At 46.1% G+C, this 25,775-nt stretch overlaps 1 protein-coding gene across 1 annotated transcript in view; it reads right to left on the bottom strand.

Moving 5' to 3' along the window:
- LOC308057556 (uncharacterized protein) overlaps positions 1-25,775 on the bottom strand; it is a gene marked incomplete at its 3' end in the record, with an annotated part of 32,197 nt that overhangs the window by 1,796 nt on the left and 4,626 nt on the right. The window lies entirely within an intron of this gene.

Below are 25,775 nucleotides of genomic sequence, written 5' to 3'. Positions count from 1 at the left end.
GCTAAAATTTTCTTAGGAGGTATCTAGGACCTAATCTCCCTGGCCTTTTTGAGTCAAAAGGGCCAGCTCAATGGGCCAGCATACATAAAAATGTGCAGTCCCTCCAGACTACACCTTTGTAAAATGACTGCAGCAAGGACACTCCCAGTAAGTTGAACAATCGTTTACATTTTAGCGCTGTTTATGCTCTGAACAGTCAGAAATGTTCAGAATTCAGGCAGGAGCTCACTAGGTTCCTTCTCAGTCAAAGGAAAGATTGGACGAGATATATATATATATCTTGTCTAATCACACACACATGAAGTCTGAAAGTCAGAGCACTGGTAATTCACTGTCCTTCCAGCCAAATCCATCAGGCACAGGTCACCTACTATCCTATCCTGCTACTCCAGGATAGGAATAAAATAGCAAACTTAAGTTCTGACTATGACCCAAGAATCTTTCTTTCTGTTCTTTCTAGACAGCAGGCCATGAAAACACTTGGCCCAATCCAAAAAAATGCAACAAATCAGCAAAAGGTAGTTAGAAGCAAATAAAAATCATGCCCATCTCTTTAGAGAAATAGCCTGCCAGGGGAAGAAGCTTTAAATATACTTAACAGTTGTCCAGCAGAACAATAGAGATGTGAACTGAAAATACATTCCAGTAGGCACATCTTCCTTTCTGCTTCCAGTGTAATCCCACTAGAATACAGATTATTCCACACTGCAGCATCTAACACAGTTTATCAAAGGAACATTTGAATTCAGCCTCTCAGAGATACCAGCTTAGTGTTAATGAGAGCCCATTTAGATAAAGAGCAGCAATACCGGGTGAGACAAGAGGTCTCTTCAATACTTCAAACCACATAAATTCCCTCTGTCACTGGCGGAGTTATCTCTCCCCACAGGGACACCAGCTGTCACAGGCTTTACCGAAGCCAAGAGACAATATGCCACTCAGGCAGAGGGGTTATTAACTGCTGATGTGGTCAGATCTGTTGTGAGGATGTAACAGCTCTGGTACACTTACATCTACCACTGTAAGCATTTAGATTTGCTTAAGAAGGGAACTAAGTACAATAGTTAGTAAAGGATACAATTCCTTTACAGATTTGCAGGAGCTCCTCACAAGCATACCAAACTCCATAGTAACCTGCATCCTGTCACCTCAGCATTTCCCAGACTACTCAAGGCTGCCTTCCCTTTCATTGCATCTGTCGATTCTTCTACCTTTACCTTGTGGGATATCACGCTCCAGAGAGTCTAGAAAGTCAGTGGATGGGTCGAGGTCAGCCTTTTCCAGCAGGGTTTTATTCTTCAGCTTAACAGGCTCAGTGAAATGGAAATAGGAACTTAACTTTGCAAACAGCCACTGATGACCATTAACAGAGTGAGCTAGGCTAACGTTCGTCACACCATAGAGTATCATATCGTTTCTCTAATGCCCACAACATAGGAAAGAATCACAATCTTTCTTCAGTGGACTCCACAGAAGACCGAAGACTTGCCGGAAATGGGTGACATCAGTCATCAATGATGTGCATTGCACGCCATGCTAACTGCAGTCCTAGATGAGCAATGGGCACTGAGTTGAGACCAACCCTCTGTGCCCGTTTGGTTACACCCTATATCTAGAGAACTCGCTGCAGCTATAAGGGCTAACCGCTGACATAAACTATGCACGGCAATGGCGGGTCCCACCTTCCCGGTGGCGCCGGCGGGCGCAGGCGGCCGGTGTGCCGGGGCTGAGGGCCCGGGCGCGCCGGGAGCCGCGCGGGGCCGGTGTACCTCAGTGCCTGGCGCGAGGCGGCGGCCGTTCCCGTGCGGTGCGGGGCTGAGGGGAGCGGGATGGCCGCGGCCCGGAGGCCGTGCGCAGGCCTGGGGCACCGCGGGCTTCGGGGAACGGCGGAGAAAGCAGGGCCCTGGAGAGCCTGGGCAGGCAGGGCAGGCTGTGCCGGGCCTGTGGGGAGCCAGCCCCGGCCCTGAGGGGCAGCAGCCCGCTCGGAATGCGGTTAGGGGTGGCTGCCCTGCCTAGGTCAATGGCCTCCATTTCAAGAGGCCCAAATCCAAATGTACGTCCAAAAGCAGGAGGGCATATGATTACACCACAAAGGATACCACAAAGGGCTCCACCTTCCTCATTTGTTACATGAACGGCAGCAAAAAAAAAAAAAAAATATTAAAAAAATCCAAACCTCTGAATCTCATTACTTGCAGTGTCTTTTTTACAGTTCTTACCTAGCTCGTGTACATCTATAATCAATTGGCTCGTTTATAAACGACAGCACTCTTTGTGCTTTCACTCTTTGTGCAAGTCACTCTTTGGGAGCTCATTTTGCTGAATCCCATACAGACAGCCATGAAACAGTCCCTGCCCTTGCAACCTGACTTAGTACAAAATGCAATAAATAATGAGATTGTGTGGCTGTTTAAACAAACAGAATTTGTTTGACATCTTCAGGAAGTTGAAGCTTTTATATGTGTGCATTATATAAATAAATATATGTGTATGCACTTACATTTAAATCCATTGTCACATCATAAATTCTTGGGTTTCTTTTTCATGTTTCCTGTTCATTTCTAAGGAAAACAGTGATCCTGGAACTGCTGCCTGTAACAATTGTCACCTGCTGATCTGTCACGTGAAATCTTTAAGGAGCTGTGCAGCACACAATCTGACCCATTAGTTTTATGTACGCCACACAAAAAGCGACTCAGATTCCTGAAGATTAACCACCTCTCCTAGACACGAATCAGGCAGAACATGTAGGAGTGACTGCAAACTTTCTGTCCATGCTGTCACCTACCACTGTGCCATAGTCTGATTCTCTCTATGGGAATAGGCATTTTCAGGCTTTGTGAGCTCATTTAATCACTGATGTCTCTAGAATCACATGTTAATATGCTATGGCTCTCTGGCTAGTAAACAGAACTGCAAACCAGTCAGAGTCAACCTGAGATCTGAAGTGAATTTCTGCCACTGTCAACCACATCTGGATTCAAACCAGATGCTAACAGCTGAGAGGCTCTTTAGCCTGTTATGGATCTTCTAAGCCACCCAGTGTCTAGCTTTTGCCAGTCCTGATTGAAGATTATCAAAAAGGAAATCTATAGCTTAAGGAAATTCTTCCTGGTTCAGTGAAGTCTGGTGGGTAACTGTACTCTGCTTTGCTTTGTCTTGACCCCAATTACTGAACACTGATAAGGATCGGGAAGTAAGTGGTTGCATTATTTAACAAATGAAAGGTCAAAAGCGCTGCTATTCACTAAGGTCAGAGGTTACCATCACTGCTATTAAACAGTTTGAAAGCAGTTTCTCCCATCCGTTGCCATCCCAGGCTGGAGCAGCACTCGGGCAGCCAGGAGGGGAGAGAGGCACCAGGCATCATTCAGCCGGCTGCTGGCTAGGCGGCTTTGCGTGGACACCTGCTTCAGGGAGGGAAGGTGCCATGCTCCAGCAATGCCCAGCAGCTCCAGTCAGAGGACTGAGCTCTCCTGCCTTTGCACAGAACGTGTGTGTACCTGTGTGCCAAACAGCTTTAGCTCCTCCCAGCTCCACTCATTTAGAGCTGGCATCATTTTGGGTGAGAAATCAAACTCGGGTTCCCTTCCGCTCATCTTGAGCAAGGTACTGAATGAAGCTCACAGAACTGTTTACAGCATCAGAGTTAAAAATCCTGAAGTACCTGTAAGTTAATGCTGAGTGCACAGTGACTCCTGTATGCTTGCACAGCTTTATAAAACATTTGAAAAAACTTTCAGTGATTTAGGAGGAAGCTAGCTCACCTTCCTTTGCATTCTGTAGTATACTGATCTCAAGAGAAAGAAAAATAGTTATTAATCCATGTCAGCATTTCTGCTGGTACAGATTAAGAAGGCTACCCTCAAAATACTCTTGCAGGACAAACTGTTTCACTGTCCTGGGCACCCATTAGACTGACACTGCTCACGAGTTATACTGGTATCCATCATCCAGGTCACTTCAGTGTGGTGGGGACAGGCTGCAGTTGGTTCTGATGCACCAAGAAATAGATTGGGGTTATTCCTCCCAGGTGTGTTGAATATAAGGTCTGGTTTTCCTTCCACTTATCTCAAAAGTTCGGACTGTCTGGCTTCAGAAACAGTGTGGTTTTGAATCATTTTCCTGCGTGTAAGTCATTACTGTGTAAGGATAGTAAAAGATAGGAAACAAGAAAGAAAAGTACAGTTTTTCTCAATAAGGAAGGCATGATAGGTGGCTGCTTGACAGAAGGGGAGGAGGTTGTGTGTGACGAACAGTTGGACAAACTTCAAGAGCTGCAAAATGAAGCCTTGAGCTGTGCTGAGCATGAATTAAGGAACTGCAGCCAAGTAACAGTTTAACAGGAATGGAAGGGACCAGGGGTGTCCCGACCTGGTATAATATAGACGCTTTCCTCTGGTTTGGAGATCGTACTGAATACAGAAAAACTCTGGGAATACTTTGACTGCAAGCTGTCCAAAGAATGTGGGTCTTTTGGCTTGTCTGGGACCAGTGCCATTGTCTCCATTACTGAGACCGGAGCTAGCTGTGTGCAGTCACTGGGAGACTCGGAAAGGAAGGGGTGAAGGTACAATGTGTGCTGTGGGCTGGGTTCCTCCACATCTGGAATCGAATCCCTGCAGTAGCATTCTCAGTAAGAAGGCAGCAAGAAATCAGGCTAGTAGGTCAGGATGGGAACAGCTGTGCTGAGATAAAAGAGGAATCTGTGGGATGACTGTGACAAGTCTTCCCTGGAGATTCTCTTTGGCGTAATCCGGGGCAGACATTATGTGTTATACTGCCCTACTCAGGAAGAAGGCACAAGAGCCAAAGAGCTTTGTCATTTTGTGACATGAAGTTTTCTATGTCTTTAAGGTTCATTTCGTATTTTTCATCACTCCCCTAATAGCCTCTGTCTTCCTGACTGCTCTTGGCACAGGGGACAGGTAGAGTTTACTGGGGTAAGAAGTACTAATGTGCTGATTATATCATCTTGCCCAGGCATCACATGAGCAGCTGTGATTCTTCCAGCTGGCAGCTGAACACACACGTCTGTCTTTGTGTTTTTCAGGTACCCAGAGGGGTGAGATGCAGCCCTCTGACCTTGCAGCCACCATACTGCCAGTCAAACTGCCAGCAGTCTGAGTAGGAGGATGCTGTTGAGGAACCCTGGGAAAGACAAAACAGGACGGTGAGAAACTGCTACGTAAGTGTAGTCCTGGCTGTGATTAGGCTTCAGGAGGATTTAATGCATTGGTATAGGTATTAGCCGCATTTCAGGCTGCCCATCATCCTAGTGTCTTGGCACTAGCAGTTAATATATACACAAATATATACTCCAATATAATAAAGGGGGTTTTAGACATCCTAAGCAAGGACAGGCACTGCATGAAATACTGCCAAATTGTTTTAGTGATTCCCTGGAAGCAGCTTGCTGACAATGATCCCTGGTCTTTGCAAGTTCAGTTTTTATGGCTGACACTCATCTTGTCTCTACAAGCTGAAGTTGCTACAGCAAAGTGGTGGAAGAGCATGTCTTATAGTGGCAGGGACCTGAACGATTTAGGTTTTTCAGAGCCATGACCAAGATTACATATGACAGAGAGGAATGAATCGGCAGCCATCAGTAAGCACAGTCTTGGTATAACAAGGTTTAGTCAACTTGCCCTTGGAAGAAAGCCCAACAAGTTTGCAGCTTGCAGATGGCTCCAGGCAGAACCTCTGTAAACCATTTAAGCACAGGGGCAAGGAAGACCTGGGTGATGCATGAGAAAAGCATGCAGCAAGCTGATGATGGGATAAGTGTTTCTGGCCTACTGCCTGAGAGCCCAGAGCAGAAGTAAGGAAGCGAATACAGGGGAGCTCTGGGATCAGAGTAATCAACAAGGCAGATCTCATTAATTAAAGATGACGTTTTCAGAAAACATGCTCCTTCTAGTTAGCTTTGCTTTTATCTAGGCAGAGGTTATTCCCGTTGGAGATATCTGCATCCCTCCCTTTGCCAGATAGTCAGAGACCACTGGCCTTTTTTCATGTCACTTTCTATAGCAATTGCCATTTCCAACACCTTTTTTTTTTTTCCTCCTCAGGAAAATAGTTCCCAGTCTGAAATTTCTGCTCAGTCTCAGGCACCTGCTTAGAACTATTAATCTTTAAAAATGTGCAGGAGCCAGACACCAGCTGAGGTGGGGTGGGTGGCTTCAGATGTCTGTCTGCACCCTCCAAGCATCAAACACGCAGAGACCTCTCTGCTGTGTTTGCATCCCTGTCTCTGAGGCACTGACTTTTGTCAGCGGAGCTCAGGCATCTCCTCAGCAAGCCTTTTGCCTTTGTGTGGATTCACTCCTCCAATCTGCTGCTGAATTGCTCTGTTTGAGCAACCCAGCTGCATCATGCTGATACTTTCATGTGGTTTCTTTTCCCAGTAATGGAGTGGAACCAGGTAAATTATATCTGAAAAGGGGAGGAAAAGAGGGCTCCCTGCACAGCATCTGCTGCAGAGTCTGTCCCTCCACATGCACTGTATGGCCCTCACCCTGCCAGCCTTGGAGTTGCTTAGCGCTAATAAAGGAGGGGTTTCCTCCTTTTTACCGCAAGACTGAAAAATATGTTCTGTCTAGTTCTGGAGAAAATGTTACTCCTCTGAAATTTCCAGCCTTTCTTTGCTGCCTGTACTCAGTTCTGGGCAGAGATTGAGGACATCTGAGACGACCCAGGAGAGAGAACAGCAGAGACCTCTGCCTAAACTGTTTGAATAGCTAATACCCTTTGCAAATACTGGCACCTGGGAATCCTTTAATGACTTGGATGGTGCTTTGGGTAGACTGAATATCTCCTTTCAGAAACAAAGACTTACTATTATCATGTATTTGTCTGACTTAAATCTTACAAGCAGTTAGAAAGTAACCCTTTCTTGTATTATATTCCTGGCCCTGTGCTAGGTATCACGAGGCCAAAGTGTCCTCTCATTTACTCTGATTTAACGACAAGTGTAAGTCTATATTAGGGCAGATACTTCAGATTTACATCAAATTTTCAAAGAGCAGAATTTGTCCCTATTCCTTTAGTAAAATCTTAAACACACACTGATCATTCAGAAGGGAATTATACGTGAAAAATTCCAAATACTAAATGGATGCATGCCTCCAACATAGCTAATGAAAAGCTAAGTAATTATTTGTAACTGAGAGGAGAAGGGTTGTCACTGAAAGAAGTAATAGACCACCCTGTCAAATTTATTTTATCCTCTGTGTTGGGCAATTGTTTTAATCAGCTGAACCTTTATTGACATTTCTTTATTGACAGAGCTCCGGTAGGAGAAATTTTTCTTTCTTGTCTGCTTAGAGACTCCTTCTTGATCTAAAGAGAGAATGCAGTCTGTGGTTTCATGGGCATGCATGAAGACTTCTCTTAATAAGTTACGATCTTTTGACATTTATTTCCTACCTCTCTCCTTCTTGCCTTGATTTGTTTATAATTGTCTGCATCGCTCCCAAAACCAGATTAACTCTATAAAATCATAATTTGTAGGCTTGAGCCACACAGCTCCTTGCAGACTCCAGCCTTTCTTGGTTTGATCTCTTTTCAAGTTTTCTGGTCTTTAAGTAAGTGAAAGTATTCAGAGCAAAAAAAGCGAGCAAGTAAATGCTGCAACTTTAGAAATTTTCCTTTACATAAGCCTGGTTTACACCTGTAAACTGCAAGGGTGGAGGGTCACTCTGGGTTTGTTCAGCACCTAGGAGAATTAATCCTCCCCCCAGTCTCACTTGTGGCCTTTAGTCTGTATGAGAATACAAGTGGTGTCACACATCATAATGACTACCAGTTTGCTTTCCTGCTGTTAGATGTGCCTTTAGTTCTGCTGGCCTCTACCTCTGGATTTCCTGCAACACAGTAACCTTGAGCTTGGCCAGCAAGGGCTGGAGGTCATTGTAGGTCTGAACTAGGGAAGTTTCCTCAACAACAATAGGAGAAATCACATGCCCAAGCCCCCACCGTGAGTTTGTCAATGCAGCAGCACAGCACTGTGCCAATGGAAAATGAGGTGGGTCTCACACAGTCAGCTGTTCGGGCTTTATAGCCAGCCACAGGGCAATTTCACGCTCACAGCAACCTTTGAGGCATAGAGGCACACCGGAACTGTGAGTCGTGGGACCGTTTTCCAGCTCAGAGGCCCAGATGCGCACTGCAGTCACATCCTGGTTGCTTGACAGGATGCAGCCTGGATGTGTAATGGTCTGCCTTCTCTTCCCTGCCATGCTTCCAGCTTTCCATTCAAAAGAAAACTGGGACTGAGGGCAGGGGAGTGGGTGTTGTGGTGGACTACTGGTTTAGACAGCCATAGTCTAAACCTCAGACTAATAACAACACATTGCAAAGCTTGGCCTGGCACAGTAGAATCGCTGTGGGATGGGCTGTTGCCAACTTCTGAGCACCTGGGACATGCAGACTTGGACTACGGTGGTGCTTGTGAACCAAATTTCCTTTCCCAGAGAACCACCACGAGGCAACTTCAAGCACCATTTGTTTTACAGCTACTTTTACACTACCAGCAGGGATGAGTTAAGGTGTAATTATTTTGGGAGAGAGAGAGCTGTTTGGGCCAGTACTGACTGATCTGGATGCCTAGTTCTAGGACTTAAGTGGGTCTCTCTGTACAAAAGCCTAATCAGTTTCAAAATACGAAACAACTTAATGTTTCCTTCTCATTTGGCCATAGCTTTATTTTTGCCCCTGTTAACCCAGAATCACATCTTGGCAGCTTGAGTTCATTTATCTTTGAACTGATGGGCCACAGCTGTATGAACTTGGCTGAGGGTAGGTGAAAGCTGCAGCCTATTTCAAAACATTATCTACTTGATGTAAGCAGAAATAGGAGCTCAAGTGGGCTGTTAGATGTGTGTATTGCTGAATGGTTAGAAGAATTGTGCTGTGAAAATATCTGAAATCAGAAACAGTATCTGGGTTAAGATACAGGTTTTGTGACAGCCAGAGGCTACCAGTTGAAAGCTAGGTCTGGCAGAAGTCAGTAGCAAAGCTTTCATTGATTTTGCTGGAACAGGATTTCATCTGTGGACTGCAAATGAGGAGCCAATGGGACGGCAGTAGCAGAAATGGCAGTAAAAGAGTTGTGGTGAAGTTGGGTATGATGCTGGATGTTTTGTGTGGAGAAACAAAATTATAAATCTACAATATGAACTTGATGAGAAAGTTAAAGTGGTCAAGAGGTGGCTACATGCTTTGTTGAAAAGCTGTGAGATAACATCATGGGAGTTGATGAGAGTATGACCTAGGTTCTGGCCATTGGGAGTACCTCTCTCCCACAGAGAGCTCACAGCTGCTTCACGTTACTGACTAATACGGACTCCTAAGGGGAGAGATGCCTCACAAATTACTTGTTGTGAGAGCACAACAGCATGGTTCAAACTCCCAGAGGACTTCAGGTTACAGTTCTATAACAGTGCTAAAGTCCATTGAACTGATTGCTTAAGCCAGAAGTAACCTTGGCTGATGACTAGCTCCCTTGTATGCTGTAGAAATCCTACCTTGTAAACATCCGTAGACTTCGTACCCACCAAGGCAGCCCCCCTGGTCCCTCAGTAGTAAGAACATCAAGGCACACATTCCTACCCTGTAAGAACTGGTTCGGCAGAAGGCAGCACGCAAGAAATCTTTTTTCTGTTTAAACAGCACATCCTTGGGTGCTATGAACAACTCGTGAATCGTAACATTATCATTTCTCCTCTCCTCCACTGTTCTTAAATGGAGATATTCAATGCTAATAGAACTTGAAAGTAGCAAGGGAAGCTTTTGTTTGCACATTTAATAAGTACTTCTCTTTTTGAAGATCATATTTTATAAGGATTCTTTCTGTGCATTTTTCTTATGACTCTAGAGAAGGCCTGGGTGGATAAAGAAATCTATCTCCCTTTTAGGTGCTGGGTTCCAGAAACAGATGTGAATTGTGTTCTGTGGCCAATTCATGTTGATTTTTTTATTGTTACAGCAGTTGGGTCAAAAAATAATGGGACTAATGAAGGCAGTTGAGACAGCAAGCCTGTGGAAGTAGGGAGCATGCAAGCAGCAAATGTGAATTTCACTGAACTGAACTGATTTTATACAGCAAAAGCTTGGTAGATAGTACCCTCTTTGTTCCACAAAGAATAATGCACCCCTCTGAGCCTTGCTGTTGCAAGAAGTAAGCAAAATTTGAAGAGATGCCAGCCGTTTAGCCTCGCCTGCTTAATCTTTGTGTGTTTGGAAATCCTGTGGAAGTCAGGGCTCCTCCAGCCCAAGTGGAGACCACAAGTATCTGAGCATCTTTTGTGTCCCTGCAGGGAGATCTAGCAGATATGGACACACAAGCCTTTGCGAGCAGAGACAAAGAAGGGCTTTGACCCTCTGTAGAAGCACTAGAACTGTGTCCACTTTAAATGCTGTTTCTGTTGAAAGGCTCTTGGAATTTGGAGCCTTTTGCAGGACCTAAATGCAGGAATCCAGTGAGGCCCTCGCTCTTTTTATTCCCTCTGCCTCTACTGGAGTTCGTCCAGGCTTGTCACAAGCTGGAACTGTCTCTCCTAATTTTGGCAGCAAGAAGGTGGATCTTTTTGGGTAGCCCTCTTGATCTAATGAAACACAAAATGCAGAGGTGCCTAGGGCTAAGAACAGAGTTTTCATGCTCAAGGAAAATACAAAGTTTCTGGTCTTAGGAACAAACCTGCATGGGAAGGATCTGGAAGTAGCCTGTTGCCCAGTGGTGTGGAAATGTGTGTGGTGGACAGGCAGCACTGAGCATCGGGGGATGCGGCAGCTGCTGTGCCTGGCATGCACACACAGGTGCTATAGAGGCTCCTCTGTGCTCCTCACAGTTCCAGGAACTGGAGGAAAAGCAGCCAGGAGGAGCAAAGAGAACACAGACTGAATAATCAGGAAAAGAAGATAAACTGTTCTGAGTGGCAGCTGGTTTTTAGAGAACAGGCTGTGTAAATACCCGAAGGGCCTTGTGCATCATCCCTGGGAATCTAGTCCCCAGAGAGGGTCTCAGCTGGGTCACCGTGCCACTCCACACTGGAGGTATGTTTACTTCTGCACAGCCTTCAGTGTTTCCTGTGAGAACATTCCTGTGCTCATAACCAATATATGCCGACCTTCTAACAAGCAGTGTTTCCTTTCTGTGTCTATACACATCTGTCCGTGCCAGAAAAAGCTTCCAGATAAATTATTTACTGCTCATGCTCTTCTAAGCATGGAAGGCAGAGGTGCAGTCCAATCCAGCTTTTCCCAGCATTGAGTGGGGAGACCAGCCACAAATAACAGGATTCTTCATTTTGTCTTCCATGCATAGGTGACATACAGTGTAGTTTCTCCACCTGTATGTTCTTATACTGGAAGGAGTTTGTAGGAAAAACTTGCCTGAGAAAATTTTCGGCATCGCATGTACTGACAGCCCTACACTGATAGTGTTGCAGTGGTCGGAATGAGTGACTTCTGGAAGAGGAATGCAGCTTGCCAGCACAGTGAAGTTTCGCTGCCTGCTGTTAATGTTGCTTCTGGCTGTAATTGTGCAAACCATTATTCAATGAATATTTAACAAAAGGTATCACCAGTTTGCCTTTTGCATTTACCCTTAGGTCCATTTTGTGTCTGCTATGTCCCTTCTTTTTCTTTTCATCTTTTGCCATGTTTCCCTCCCCTCTCTCTGTCCCTCCCCTGGATCTCCATCGACGTGTCTTGTTACGTTCATTCCCTGTAATTCATTTGTACTGGTAGACTTGCCAGTGCTGGAGGCCCACAGCAGTTTTGGCACTGGCTTTGGCATGATCTCCAGACAAAAGAGCTGACCCCATCCCGGAGCTGTGGGTTTCCTTATGGGGCTTTGCAGAGGCCCCACAGAGCAGGGATGGCCGAAGGGGAGGAACAGCTGAAACGATTTACTATCAAACAATTGCTTTGTACAAGCTGAGGTTTGGATCAGATGACCAGTGCTGTTGAAGCAGTGCCTAGGTGCTTTCTGGCCCTGCATGGCGCTTGGGCTGTAGTTGTAGCAGAGACATTTGGTCTTGCACCAACCAAATCCTTGGTCGCTCTTCCACTGTCCCTAGGCTGCAGTGCCACCATCCTCTTTCACACTTCTGGTACCTGTCATCACCCAACACCTGGTTCAGCAAAGGAGCTGTCTGACAGAAAACTCCCAGTGACTGATTTACTCTAGGAAATTAATACATAAGAAACCCTTCCTAGCACGGTCTACACCAACGGCCTGTCAAGCATACTGCAGTGCGTTAGGCATGCTGTGCTTACTCCCTGACACAGACAATGTCCCTGCTCTAAGAAACTGTCAGTCTGATTTAGAAATGAAAAATGGCAATAGAGAGTAAGGAAGAAGAGAGATGTCCTTCATGGCAGGGATCTGCCCTGTCTCCAAAGCACGCACATTACTTAGTGTTTATTTCATGCAGGGGAAAGGAAATGGAGATTAACTGTTGTCTTCACTCTGCAAGTGAGAGGCAGGTAGTAGAAACAAACCAGAGAGTGGAAAACAAATGTAAAGAAACAGCTTGGACATTCAGAAAAGGAAGCGAAAGGGACTAGGGACTAACGGCATGGTGACTCGTGGGATCTACTGCTGAAATTACTGTCCCACTCCTTAGTTCTCTATCTAAGACCCACACAGTGTCAGTTAAGGACCTGAGTCATCCTCTTGTTTATTGGCTGTTGATGGTGCCCACAGGCTCTAAATGAGAACAGATAATTACTTGCATTTACTGCAGTACGGGGGAACTTCTGCAGCGGATCAGAATCTAACTGTTCTAGGAATAATACAAACAGAAAACACTGAAGCACAGAAAAAGCAAAGTCCCTTTCAGTCTAAGTAGATGAAAGAAAGAGCTGGAAAGCATTATCACCTCCTTTTCATGGATAGGAACTAGAGCATTAAGAGATCAAATAACCTGCCCAAAGTCATAGGAAGGGTGAGCCAGGAAGTGAACCCAATCCGTCATGAGCCCTCGCTTGCAATCCCATCTCTTTGCATAAGAACTCTGCTCCACCTGTGTAGGGAATGTGGTCACTTAGCTAACAGGCAATAGTCTGAAAGGGGCATAGATCTCCCATTTTAGGATGCAAGTTAGTTTTAATAAGGTATAAGAACTAAACTTTGGGATTTCTGTAAGAACTGATGCTGCTAATGACTGGCTACTCAATTCCATGGACCCATAAGAAGGACTCAATCAGATTATCTTTATGTTTATACTCACTTGCATTTGTGACTTGCCTAAATCTAACAACTTACAGGAGGTGCAATAACCACCTAAATGCTAAGGACATTGTTTTGGAACAGGAAAACCAGAGAACTAAAGACTTGGAACAAAAATCTGGTTTGTGCTATCCTATCTATTTTCAATGGAGATTGTCCTGAATATCCTCTTGAAGAAATCCCATCTGGAAGCTGCTGGGGAATGAAAAAGACAGCTTGTTTTTCCACGGGCTGAAGTGGTTGCAGCCACTTCTTGTGTTGCAGGTGGGCAGCGGGCACGCAGCTGGTGGCTCCTGTGAGCCCATCAATTTGCCACTGTCATCACAGCTGCTGGAGATCCATTCCTGTATCCTGCCCTCTGTAAACAGCAGCTCATAACCACAGAGCACCAAGTGTCTCTGGTCCAGCATCAGCTCAGGGAGCCAGAGAGCTGCTTGCTGAAAGCTGCCTTCTGTTTGCTTGCAGACGTGTCAATATTTACTGAGTGAGGCTCCACTTTTGCCCAGCTGGAGCATGACAGCTTTGCCACTCTTGCACTCAGTGGCCCTATCTCCCAGCATTAACATCAGGAGGTGATGAGTGACCAGGCTGGCCTGATAAATGAGAAGAGATCTGCAAACAGAGAAGAGCAAACACTTCCTGGGGGGCTCAGGACATCTGCTGAGAAAGATGTTCTTTTTTGCAAGGATCAGGTAGCATATGCTGTGTATCAGGAGAGACACAGAAAGGTGCTGTTGGTGGTGTTGGGTGCTGGGGAAGTCCCATCTGTGAGCAGGGGTACGCAGTGAGCTATTAAGGTGGCCCTGCAGGGAAGGCACGGTGCACTCTCAGAGCTGTAGCCGTGTCGCTGGGCTTTCAGCATAGCCCTGTGAGCGCAGAAGCCTGGAGCGTGCAGCAAGGAGAGGGGACAGACAGTCCAAGAGGTACACCGGCAAGGTTGACCCCCTCTCCTGTTTCTGACTATATAGGAGATGGGGAAGGCAGGACACGGGACACACTTGCAGGAAAAGCTGCAAGGCAGTTTAAGGAAAAAAAAAAAATAATGCTGGAAGGCAATGAGCTCCACTGCACGGTTACAGCTGCAGTTCCTCAGTTACCAAACATGTATGAGTGAGCCATTACATGCAAATAAAAATCAAGAGGCCAGTTTCACCCATTAAGTCTTCAAGCTTAATTCTCTGGGATTTCACAGCTATTTGCAGATACTATAGTGGTGGGCACTTTACAATTAATTGTTTGAATTTGGCTGGAGCTTGCTGGCATGTTCTGCTCTGCATTAGGCGGACAATAGCTCCCAGTGGTAGGCACTGGCAGAAGTAAGGGATCACTAAACAGTGAAAAGGGCTTAGAAATATTGAGGGAGAATATTTAAAAAGAGAATAAACTGTTCAATTTGGGCTGTTTCTTCTTGGTTAGTGGTTTTTTTCATCCCTCTAGAGAAAGAAATTTAAATGACTGAAGACTGGGCCTTTTTGTACTAAGTGACACAGGAGCACAAGTTCCTCAGAAGTTGGCTGACGCACCTTTAAACATCTATTAGAGATGTCAGTGTGAGTGGCAGCATTTCTGTGCAGATTCAGAAAAAAAGAGAGGCTGGGCAAGGAGGATATGAGGAGAGGGAGTCCAGCCATTATATGAGTAAGTGGTGGCTTGATACAGCAGAGCGCAGAGTAAGGGAGGCAGGGATAGAGAGAGTATTGAAAGGAAGGCTACGGACAATGAAAGGAAGGCAGGAAAAAGATACAAAAATGGGGAATAATGTGGCTTATGCACTAAGTGAAAAAAATGAGTTTTGGCAGCTGAACTGTGTATAGAATCAGGCAGTGTCAGTAACCCATTCTGGCTTTTCTGATGGGCAAGCTTTGCACCACGGGAGGTTTAACCTGGTTTGGGACTAATGATCCAGTGGTTCAGATCTCCTTTCTCATTATGGATTGGATGGTTCACCTCAGCGGGGCCCAGCATTCCACAGTTAAATGCTCATGCCTTATGATGACAAGGATTCATTTAAATGAATTTTTACAGAAAGGGCACCCCATGAAACAAGCTGCCACAGCAGAAAAGGGTACCCGCAGTGCCATACTTGGTACTGTCCTCTGAAGAGCAATGCAAGACTGCAAAGATCCCAGCCTTGCTACCCTGAGCTAGCAGAGCCTGAGTCAGACAGCAGCTGCCCAGGGCTGCCTCCCAGCAGTAGGGTGGGCAAGATCAGCCAACATGGGTTCCCCTTTAATCTCTTGTTCCTTTACGTTTTGCTGTAGCACTTTTGTGTGTAATGAAATGAATTGCATGCTCTGGCACATCCCCAGCCACTCTCCTGGACAGTGGTTCCTCCGGCACGCAGTGCTGCTGGGAGTGAAGAGCTCTCGGAGGCTGGGATGCGTCAGGAGACAGCGCAGGCTACAGACTCAAGTGTGTTCATGATGGCCCAGCTCCTCCTGCCCCACCAGATCCAGCAGGAGTCCCAGGGCTTACCAGACCCCGTGAGGAAGAGGCTGAACTGTGTAAGTCAGCTCCCCTTCATGTCACAGCTTCCAGCTGTTTTGATTACAAGGGGTTTGTGTCAGGACAACCTCCAGGGCTTCCTTTCACTCACACCCCATTATGCAGTTAGTGTCTGCGCCTGCAGGGTCTGCTCGCCTGGAGCTACTGACACTTTTAACCTCAGGCTTATGCATTGAACTGAACATACTCAGTTGTGTTAGGAGAAATGGAAAGAGGGGAATAATATACTAACAGTCTTCCACAAAGGTCTTGCTTCCACCGCTACCTCCAGAAGTTCACTGTGACCCTGGGAAGGGAGCCAAAGACATTCTCCCGCTGAGAAAAGCAGTCACGGATACTCTGTGGTGTCTTTCTCCATTTAACCCCCCTGCTGAAGGAACTCACAAAGCAGCATCCAGGGCAGCAGCCTGGAGTGTGAAGGCTTGTGATACAAAGGATTTAGACAGACTTCAGGAGGGGAGGTGCTTTTCTCTGCAAAGAATGCATGAAACTCTAGATAACTTCCTTCTGCCTTGGTGGTTGATGGTGTCCTGCAACTCCTGCAGGTCAGGAAGCATAGGAGGATAGTATTAACTGTCTTCCACCTCTGGGCCTTTCAAAACATGAGGGCCAGGATCCATGCAAATGCCTGTCATCCAGGAAATCACCAGCCAGAGGAACGCACACAGAACTGAACTTAGCTGAAGCAGTGAGGCACCAGCTTCTGCACGACAGCGTGCCGCACTCAGAAGCAGTAATGATGGCAATATTGCGCATGGAAGAGCAGTTCAGATGGAAAAGGGATGTCAGGAATACACAATGGGACAGATAATGGAGGCTAGCAACCCCAGAGCAGCTCCAAAGGATTGTGAAATGACCCTTTTCCATGTCCAGCTGTAAGACAAACTGGCTGGATCTATATTCCCAAAACTCAGAGCAAGGGAGGATGAATGAAGCATGAGGCCTCCAAGCCTAAGAGGAAATCTGCTCTTTCAGATTTCCTAGACCAACATAATTTCACACTGGCAAGTGTCTTTGCTTTGGTGGACGCATTCTCCTCCTCTTGAAGTCAAAAAGGGGTAGTGTGGGACAACAGCACTCTGCAGCTAAAGTAAAAGAGTGAAAAAACACCTGGAAAGCTGTGCTGCTGCCCTCCTGTGCTGATTCTGGCTGGGATAGGGTTAATTTTCTTCATAGTAGCTAGCATGGGCTATGTTTTGTATTTGTGCTGAAAACGGTGTTGACAATACAGAGGTGTGTTCGTTACTGCTGAGCAGGGCGTACACAGCGTCGGGGGCTGTTCCGCTCCTCACACTGCTCCACCAGCGAGCAGGCTGGGAGTGCACAAGAAGCTGGGGGGGGATGCAGGCAGGACAGTTGACCCCAACTGGCCAAAGGGATACTCCATACCGTGTGACATCATGCTCAGCATGTAAAGCTGGGGGAAGAAGAAGGAAGGGGGGATGTTTGGAGTTATGGCATTTATCTTCCCAAGTAGCCGTTACGGGTGATGGAGCCCAGCTTTCCTGGGGATGGCCGAACACCTGCCTGCGGTGGGAACTGGTGAATGAATTCCTTGGCTTGCTTTGCCTGCGTGTGTGGCTTTTGCTTCACCTGTTAAGCTGTCTTTATATCAGGCCACGAGTTTTCTCACTTTTACTCTTCCAGTTCTCTCTCCCATCCTGATGCCGGGAGAGTGAGCGAGCAGCTGTGTGGGGCTGAGCTGCCAGCAGAGGTTAAACCACGGCACCTGCTCATGCGTCCAAGAGGCAGGAGCCAGCAATGGCCGTGACCTGTTGGTGATGCACCAGTGGATATTTGGACACCTTTTCCTGTCCCCATCTCTGTGCTAGAGGGAGGATTCTGGACTTTCTCACACCTCCTCCCTCAGGGTCTGTGCAGCGGGGGGGTTGTTATGGCTGGGGAGCACATACAGGTGTGGAAGCTATTGCTGTTCCACAGGTCGTTGTTCAAGGACGCGATCCTTTTTTTTCTTTCAGCCTCACAACAGCTTTATTTTCCAGAAGCCAGTGAAAACAGGATATGATGAAATCAAACGAACCTCACTGACTGCTTCTCCCAGGAAAACAGCCTATGGGCAAGGACCCTACAAAGCCAGGAAGGAACTGCCAGGAAAAAACAAAACAGTCTCCTAGCAGTGACTTCCCCTCCAGCTAGGGAAGCCTCTGCCATGCCTTCCATAACAAAATAGTTTGTATCTCCCTCTTCATGTCACTGCACAGGTCAGGTACTTGAATGCATTGCCAGATACCCTTTGTATGTTGCTTTGCAACAGTGGAACCTATGAGTAGAAGATACTAGAAACCAACACGGCGCCATAAGCACTTCAGTACTGGTCTCCTTTCCCCTTCTCATCCTCAACTCAGACATACCCCGTTTGGGAGCCTGCAGAGGGTGCTGGTAAAGAACAGATAGGGCTTTATGTTGCCACAAAAGCCATGAGTTAGTGCCCTCTATTGGAAAATCACTTTTTTTTTTTTCCTAACATCTTCTCACTTTGCAGGATAGGGACCTGTCTTACGGGTTTATGTGCTCCGCCGGCTCCCAGCTGCTGTGCCATGGAGGCAGGAAAGCCTTTGAGGCACAGAGCTGCCCGCACCAGCTACCCAGAAGACAGAAAGAGAAATTTGTCCTCTTTCCTGGGAACCAGTGGTTCTCAAAACAAATGAACACTCGCTTGGTTTGCTTTTGCTTAAACAGAGATCCAGGCTTGAATCAGAATTAGTCAAAGCAAAAGCTGTTTGCTCTTTGATCATTAATCTTTAACAGGAACCTGAAAACAGTGGATGGTAGAGATAATGCTCTAGCAGAGATGGTGCATTAGTCTGCCTCCAGGGTCTGAGATAGGCTGATGTATTTGAGTGTTAACTCCTCGATCTCAGGGAAAAATATTGCTGCAGACTGTAGGAAAAGGATCTGGTTAGCCATATTTACAAATAAGCCTTCTAAGAGGAGACAATAGATTTGCCAATCTTTTTTTTTTTTTTTTTTAAAGGCCTGTCATCATTGGTGCAGTTCAGTCCTATAATGGGACTGTTAGAAGAATTAGGATTTTCTTTCTTAAGTAGGGGATCTGTGAAGGGAAGGAGGAGTTGCTGTCTTTTATTGCTTTCCGTTTGGAGTAGTTACTTGAGCTTGGTTTGCTTCCCAAATTTTCAGGCTCCATCACACTTAGGGCATGCCTACCACAGCATCAGCGTTTAACTGCAGCGTAGCAACTGTATTTAAACTCTTAACAAGGATGAAGTAACAGCAAGACAGACTTCAGGAAGGCCAGTCAAGTCTAGTCAGGGGCTTGAGCAAACTTGTTAGACCACACTGCAGCTGGCATCCCAATGACTTGGAGCTCGATGAGTCTGCTGGTGTAGCATTCCCTTCTCCAATTGCATTTTAAATAAGAAACATCTTGTGGATCCTTCTGCAAAGTCCTGATGTATAACAGGGCACTCCACATGCTGGACAGGTCCAGAACTGCTCCTTTTCCAGGGCTCTCCAGTGGCCCCAGATCACCCTGAAGTTTTTGGCTCTGTGCTTTTTAAGCAAATGAAACCCAAACCCACGCAGGGAGCTCTGCACAAAAAGCTCATTTTCATGCTGGCATGTTCCAGGGCCTGGTGTGGTCCCATCACTGGCTAAAGGAGGTAGATGGAGGGACAGAAAGGGAAGAAAAGGAGAGCCTGATATGGGGAGGTTTGAATTTGAGTGCCAGGTGGGTGATTGACAGATGGCAGAGGGAAAAGTAGGGGAAGAGATGTCTCTCAGCTATACCAGTGTCCCTCAGACCTCACCAGCAAGGGATACTGAGAGGGGAACAGAGCAGGAAAGCTGGTGCGGTAAGAGTTAGTAACTGCAAAACCTGCACAAAAACACCCACTTGGTGCCACAAGGGAGAAGGATATGGCAGAAGTACGGGCTGGGCTTGGACGAGCAGACAGGAGGTGCCACCCCTGTACTGCCCTGGTTTGTCACACTTGCTTTACTGAGCACTGCTAACCTGGGCAGGCTGGCACCTCCTACCAAATGATGGGTCATGCCTCTGTCTTAGCACCATTTCCTCGCGTTGTGCTTACAGGAACACCCAGAGCCTCCCCTCCCCCTGAACACCGCGTTAAGCTTTTCCCTTCCCGAGCAAAGAACGGATACTAACCTATGCCCAAGTGCCACAGCTTTAGCTCTGCAGCTTAGCTCTGCCTTCAGCCCTGGCACAGCATGATCCTGCCGACTATGTATGTTCTCAGGTTGCTAAAGCCGCTCTTTGAAGAGGCTCAGGCAGCACCAGGGCTTGCAGTGTCACAGCTCTGCTAGCTTGCCCAGTGCATCCAGCTCACCCTGCCTTATCCCTCTCAGCCCCTTGCTGTGACTCCTTGTGCCTCCCTCCCACCTGGTCAGGCAGCTGGGGAGGGCTGCTTGCCCCGAGGAGGGACCAGGCTGGACGACTTCCATCATGGCCATCCTGTGGACCATTGGAGGTGCTCAGCTGTGTGCACGCTGCACAGTGCCCAGTTCCCAGTCCCCTTGGGTCCCTCCAGCAAAGCCCTTCCAGCCCACAGCTTGCTCCTGGTTCACCTGGACACCTCATCAGCCACTGCCATGAGGCTCTGCCAGTGTTGTGCTATGGTACACAAACCCATGCAGTGAAGAAGCCAAACCTGGACTGCAGGGCAGGCAGGACTTCTCTGTCTCCTCTCTAGACCTCTCTGCACACGTAGGTGGCATTTCACATCGATACTATAAATTCAGCGCTCCCTTCCACTCCGTCTTCTAAGCACCAGCTCAGCGTTTGCACAGGGCAGGATGCCTCCACTACCCTCTCCACCAGAAAAATAATTGTCCAGAATCAGAGCGTATGGTGATGTGTCCCACTGGCTGCCTCCAACCACTGTCATGCCTGATCAAGGGCCCCAACACCTGCCTCCTTGGAAAGGCATGAGAAGGTGAAGTATCCCTGTCCTGAAATCAGTATTGCTCTAGAGCACCCCCACAAATACGTCGCAGGCTGGCAAAGAAGAAAGATCCTTCTTGGGGCCATATGTATTTTGAAAATTGTGGATGGGGGAGAACAGCTTGGATTTCTTGGGACTTTCTTGAAGGAATGACTTCTCTTTTGTAAATCATTTCTTACTTCGTGGTATCCCTATCTTCCTGCCCACCCAACAGTGGTCTGCTTTACTCACTAGTCATCTCCTGACTGTCACGTAGACTGTGAGCTGATCTCCATGACCAAGGGTCTGTGCTCCTGGCCCGCACTGTCCTCACCCTGATCTTTCATTAGAGAGTCAGAATATGAATACTTCCAATTCACAACCCAGTATCTCACAGGTAGGAAAAATGTAAGAGGAAGAGCAGGCACATTTTCCTTGCCTCATTTCCACCAGTTACTGGTAGTTCTATCTCCCTTTATTACGCTACATAATTTCTCTTCACTCTTCAAACATTTGAAGGCCAGGATCCTGCTCCTAGTCAGTCATCCCTTAGGCAAACTAGATTTTGCTTTTGTAACGTTTTTTCTGCATAGTAGCTCCAGCCTCCTAATCATCTTTGTTGCTGTTCTTTGAGCTGTTTCCCAGTCATCACAATTTTTCTGGTAATGGGGTCACTCAAAGTGAGCGCAATATTCCAGGCACAGGAACTCTGTGTGTCCCGTTGCGTCTGTGATGTTGCCCTCAGGTGGTTACTCCAGAGAGAAGATGCAGCTTTAAAGAAACCATCCAGTGTCTTCAGGACAGAGATTTGCAACCGCATGAGAGCTGTGGAATGGATAACTCTGCACTCTTTTAAGTGATGCCTTTGTGCCAGAAACCAGGATTACACTGGCTTTTTCTGGCTCTCCATCCTGAGCTCTAACTCTCCGTGTTTAAAGTGTATTTCACCATGTGGATGCTGCTGTGCTTAAAGAGCAGCAGGAATAATCTCAGCTTCAGTGAGCCACACAAACCTGAATGGAAATCCTAAAACAAGAGGCACAAGAACTGACGGATTTTCACCATCACCAACTTTATTAATACTAATTTTATGATTACAGCTACTTGCCTTGGTGACATTTTTCAGCAATTCTTTTTATCTCAGAATTCTATGCATCATAAAATTACATTTCCTTTCTTTATTACATCAGGTGTTGTGTAACTCCCAGATTATAATCCATGTCAAGTCATGAAGGGTGTTCAGCAGGTGACAAGAGACTTTATTAAAGGTCAAATTAGATATTCATTATGTTAGTCTCTCCCCTGACTCAACTCTTCATAAAGCTAAACTGTCCTGCTCACTCATTCCTTTCTCCTGTTACAGCCTCCACTGTTCCAGTGATTATGGTGCCAGGTTTTTTTCTGCCTTTTCTATTCCTCTCTGCCCTTTTGTTATGGAAGTGACCCTACTTAACACTGATTTCAAAGTGGGGATGCATAGCTGATTTATTTTGGAATTGTTACGGTGATATATACATTCCTGACCTATTTAATACACGGCATCTTATTTTGGCTTTGCTTTGCTCTGCACTGAGTTTTCTCTCTCAGCACTGTGCTGTCCACAGAGGTGCCTGGAGTTTTTCCCTGAAATCAACTCTAACTCAGAATATTTCATTTAAATATTAGGTCAGTGAAATATTTTTTCCAGCTTCCCTTAACTTATATTGGCATACAGAGAGTTCCATCTGCAATCACTTTGTGCCACTTACCCAACTTTTGGTTCATTCCTGCTCCCACTGAAGGCAAATGCCAAAACATGAATTAGATTTCAGAGCAGCAGCCTTTACTAGGGCCTTTTAAAGTTTTTCCCAGTCGTTCTCTATCTTACATAGATTTGGCTGCCTCACTAAACACTTCATCCTCTGGATGCGGTGCAAAAGCAAGCGGTGGTCTCGTCAATGGCACTGAAGATTTCACCATTAAAACCAAATGAGCTGGACTCGATCATTCTTGGCTACCATATGTCTCAGCACTGATCATGGGGGATGTTCCTTCTGTGAGCCTTGCAACTCCTCTCACTGCAACACTGCTAAAAAATAGGTGCTTTCTCCTATGTTTTCTTTCACAACTTCATTTTTGTTCCTTGCTTCCTGCAGAACCAGTGCTGGTGCAATCACTGGGTATGTCTATAGATGTGTCCTCTCAGTAACTTTTTGATCTGTTTGCTGATTTCACCAACTTTGGCAAGCAGACATTTCAAAATTAGTTCTGAAAGGTGTTTCTACACATTTCATGAAAAGTGATTTCTTTGGAAGTGCAGGGGTGATTTTATAAACATACCTAAAGGAAACAAAATCTTAGAACAATTCAATTGTTAGAAAGTTTTTGTGTTTGTACTTGCAAAATACAAATTCTTTGTATTTGCAAATAGTAGCTGTATTTTGCAAATACATGTAGGAAACAAGGCTTCATTAGTTACACTGCTTGTGGAACTGCTTATTAATCTTAGGCAAGGATTAATCCTGCAGCTGTTGCTGCCCAGTTTTCTTAACAGCCACTTGCAAAGGGCTTTATCCTTGTACCTTTGGGAAGGGCCAGTCAGTTACGTATCTGGGATTTTGCTTAGAGAAGTCTTTCCAAGAATGCTGAAAAGCTGGAGGAGAAAAAAAAATTACACTTACAGATTCGTTGGTAGAATCTTGTTTACCATATTCAGACCAATATCTTAAAATACAATACCTAATTATTTTCCCAATTGTATTTGTGGGTCCTGATATAATGCTCAAGGTCCATAGTGCTGCTTTCTTTAGGTGAGATATCTGCAGTGCTGTTATTACATTATACTCAAACGTCCCTCGTTTTCCAGACTAGATGTTTTTAATGAAAAATGAAAATCATATCCTTATGTCAGAAGTTCAGCTGATTCAGTCTTCATTCTCTTAATGCCTCTGGACCTGATGAGTCTCCTCATATTACTGTTGTTGTTGTTATACAATGTAGGCATAACAACTAATAATGGACAGTAGGAAAAACCATAGAGAAATAAATAATTTGGGAAGAAGGCCACAAATACTTCCAAACAGCTAACACAGTTCCCCAAAAGGGAGGTAATAACGCACAGGATCATTGCAGAAAACTCTCCAAAATTTCCAGTGAACTGAATACATCATGAGACCAACGTCTCAAAAACAGATCTCTTCTTGCATGTTTCTTCAGGCCTGCAAAGGGGAGCTCACACACTCCAGCAGCCCTTCAGCTGCCTGCCATACCGACTGTGGGAGCTCCGTGAGCGCCTAATGCTCAGCTGATGGCACTGCAAAACCCATGCTTAGATTTGGGCTTCGCCCTTTCCCTCCGAAGCCCTTCGTTGTAAGAGCTAGTTTCAGGAAGGTGGCTGTGCAGAGCTCCAGCAGAGCGGTGGGACAGAGACAACCCACCCCACTCTGCAACACAGCTACCCCTCGCAGCCACTGAGCACTCATGCCCACCGAAAGCAAGAACAGGAGTTTTCCAGGGTAAGGATGGAGAAAAGCAGCTTGGGATCTGGCCTGTCGTAATAGCTGCTGTTACAGGATCCTCAGCAGCAATCGTTGTTATTGAGAAGGATGGAGATCGTTCTCTAGCATTTCTTTCTGCCTCAGCCAAATACTTGCTGTTAACTGCTTTTTTAGAGATTTTTTGTTAAACTAAATAAATCATTGAGTATAGACCCTCTACACATACTAATTTATATGCAGCCCTTTGTTGAAGATAAGGCCTTTGTTTCTGCCACCAATGCTTCTTCACTACATTAATGACAAATCACCCAGCATATTCTTTTCCATAAGACATTTATATCTATATTGTCCTACAAATCTTAAGACTAGTCCCTCTCTCAAGTACCTTTGGTCAGCTGCATCCTTTTTTAAAAAAAATGATTCTTGCTTTCTTTGCAAGATGATAATTTTACATGGCTTGGAGCAATGGTTGCAGGAGATACGCAATGCAATCCTAAGATTGTAAAACAACAAAAATGGGATAACTGAGCAGAGTTGAAAGTTATATCTGTACTGATTGTATGCAGTTCCCTTCTGTATAAGAAATTCCTCACGTCTGCTGGGCACCTGGGTTAGCTAAGCCAAGCCTGCAAGCCTCCACCACACTCACCTACCAAAACTCCACAGTGTGTCCAAGCCCAAAAGGGCTATCCTTCACATTACGTTCCAGGATTAACACTCCTAGCACGCAGCACAGCAGTACCCATATCCTAGAGCACAGAAAGGTCTTGTACACCCGACTTTCAGTCCATGGCCTGGCACACATGCAGGAGCTATCACATTTTGTGCATCCAGGCTCTGAGCACAAGCTTCCAGAGCCTGCTGCCTGCCTCCCATCACCAATATCCCCAAGATTATCCCTGGGGTATCAGTGACCTAAATACACTGGTTTGGATTTGAAAGTTGCTTTTGTTTTTAATGTCGCTGAGTCTCTAAAACCAGCACGCGTAACAAACTGCCTATTTCCAAGCAGCGGTTGTGTAATTTTGCTCCCCACCCCCAGAGATGTTGCCTGCCATTCATTTAATGGGCTCAGTTTCACTGGGAAGTGCCTGGAGGAACCTCTTAGCTCCCTAATTAGCAACAGAAGGGGCCAGTCCTTGCCGGAGGTAGCAGTGAAACATTTGTGAGGTCTTCCGACAATAAGGGAGACAGAGAAGGGGCCATTTCCAGCTGGGAAAACAGTAACTTCTCTTCAGCATACAGTGCAGAGCAGAGGACTAAAGAGATGTTGGGGGAAGGTATATTCAGCAATGAGAATGGGCTTTCTGCGCAAGAAAGGAGCATTTGTGGAGGGGGAGGAAGAGGTTGGAGAGATTGTCCTGGGCTCTCCCAAGCTGTTCATTGCTCCTGCAATCCGACTTTTATGTAATATACCATGGAGCAGCACAGAGGCCTCATGGACTGGCTACCGGTGAGGGCAGGAGCAAGGTGTTGCTGCCGTCTGCTCTCAGATGTTTGAGCTGGCTCTTGTTAGTAAGATTGAGGAATTAACAGCTTGGAGGTGCTTAGGAGCTCAGTGTTTCCTCCAGGGACGGGATCACTGAGGCTGAGCACAGAGCCTGCCATTCAGTGCCAGAGTCGACTTTGGTACCA

Source organism: Falco punctatus, assembly GCF_963210335.1.
Source record: "Falco punctatus genome assembly, contig: scaffold_22, whole genome shotgun sequence".
Taxonomy (NCBI): Eukaryota; Metazoa; Chordata; class Aves; order Falconiformes; family Falconidae; genus Falco; species Falco punctatus.
This window is presented reverse-complemented; position numbering and strand designations above follow the sequence as displayed.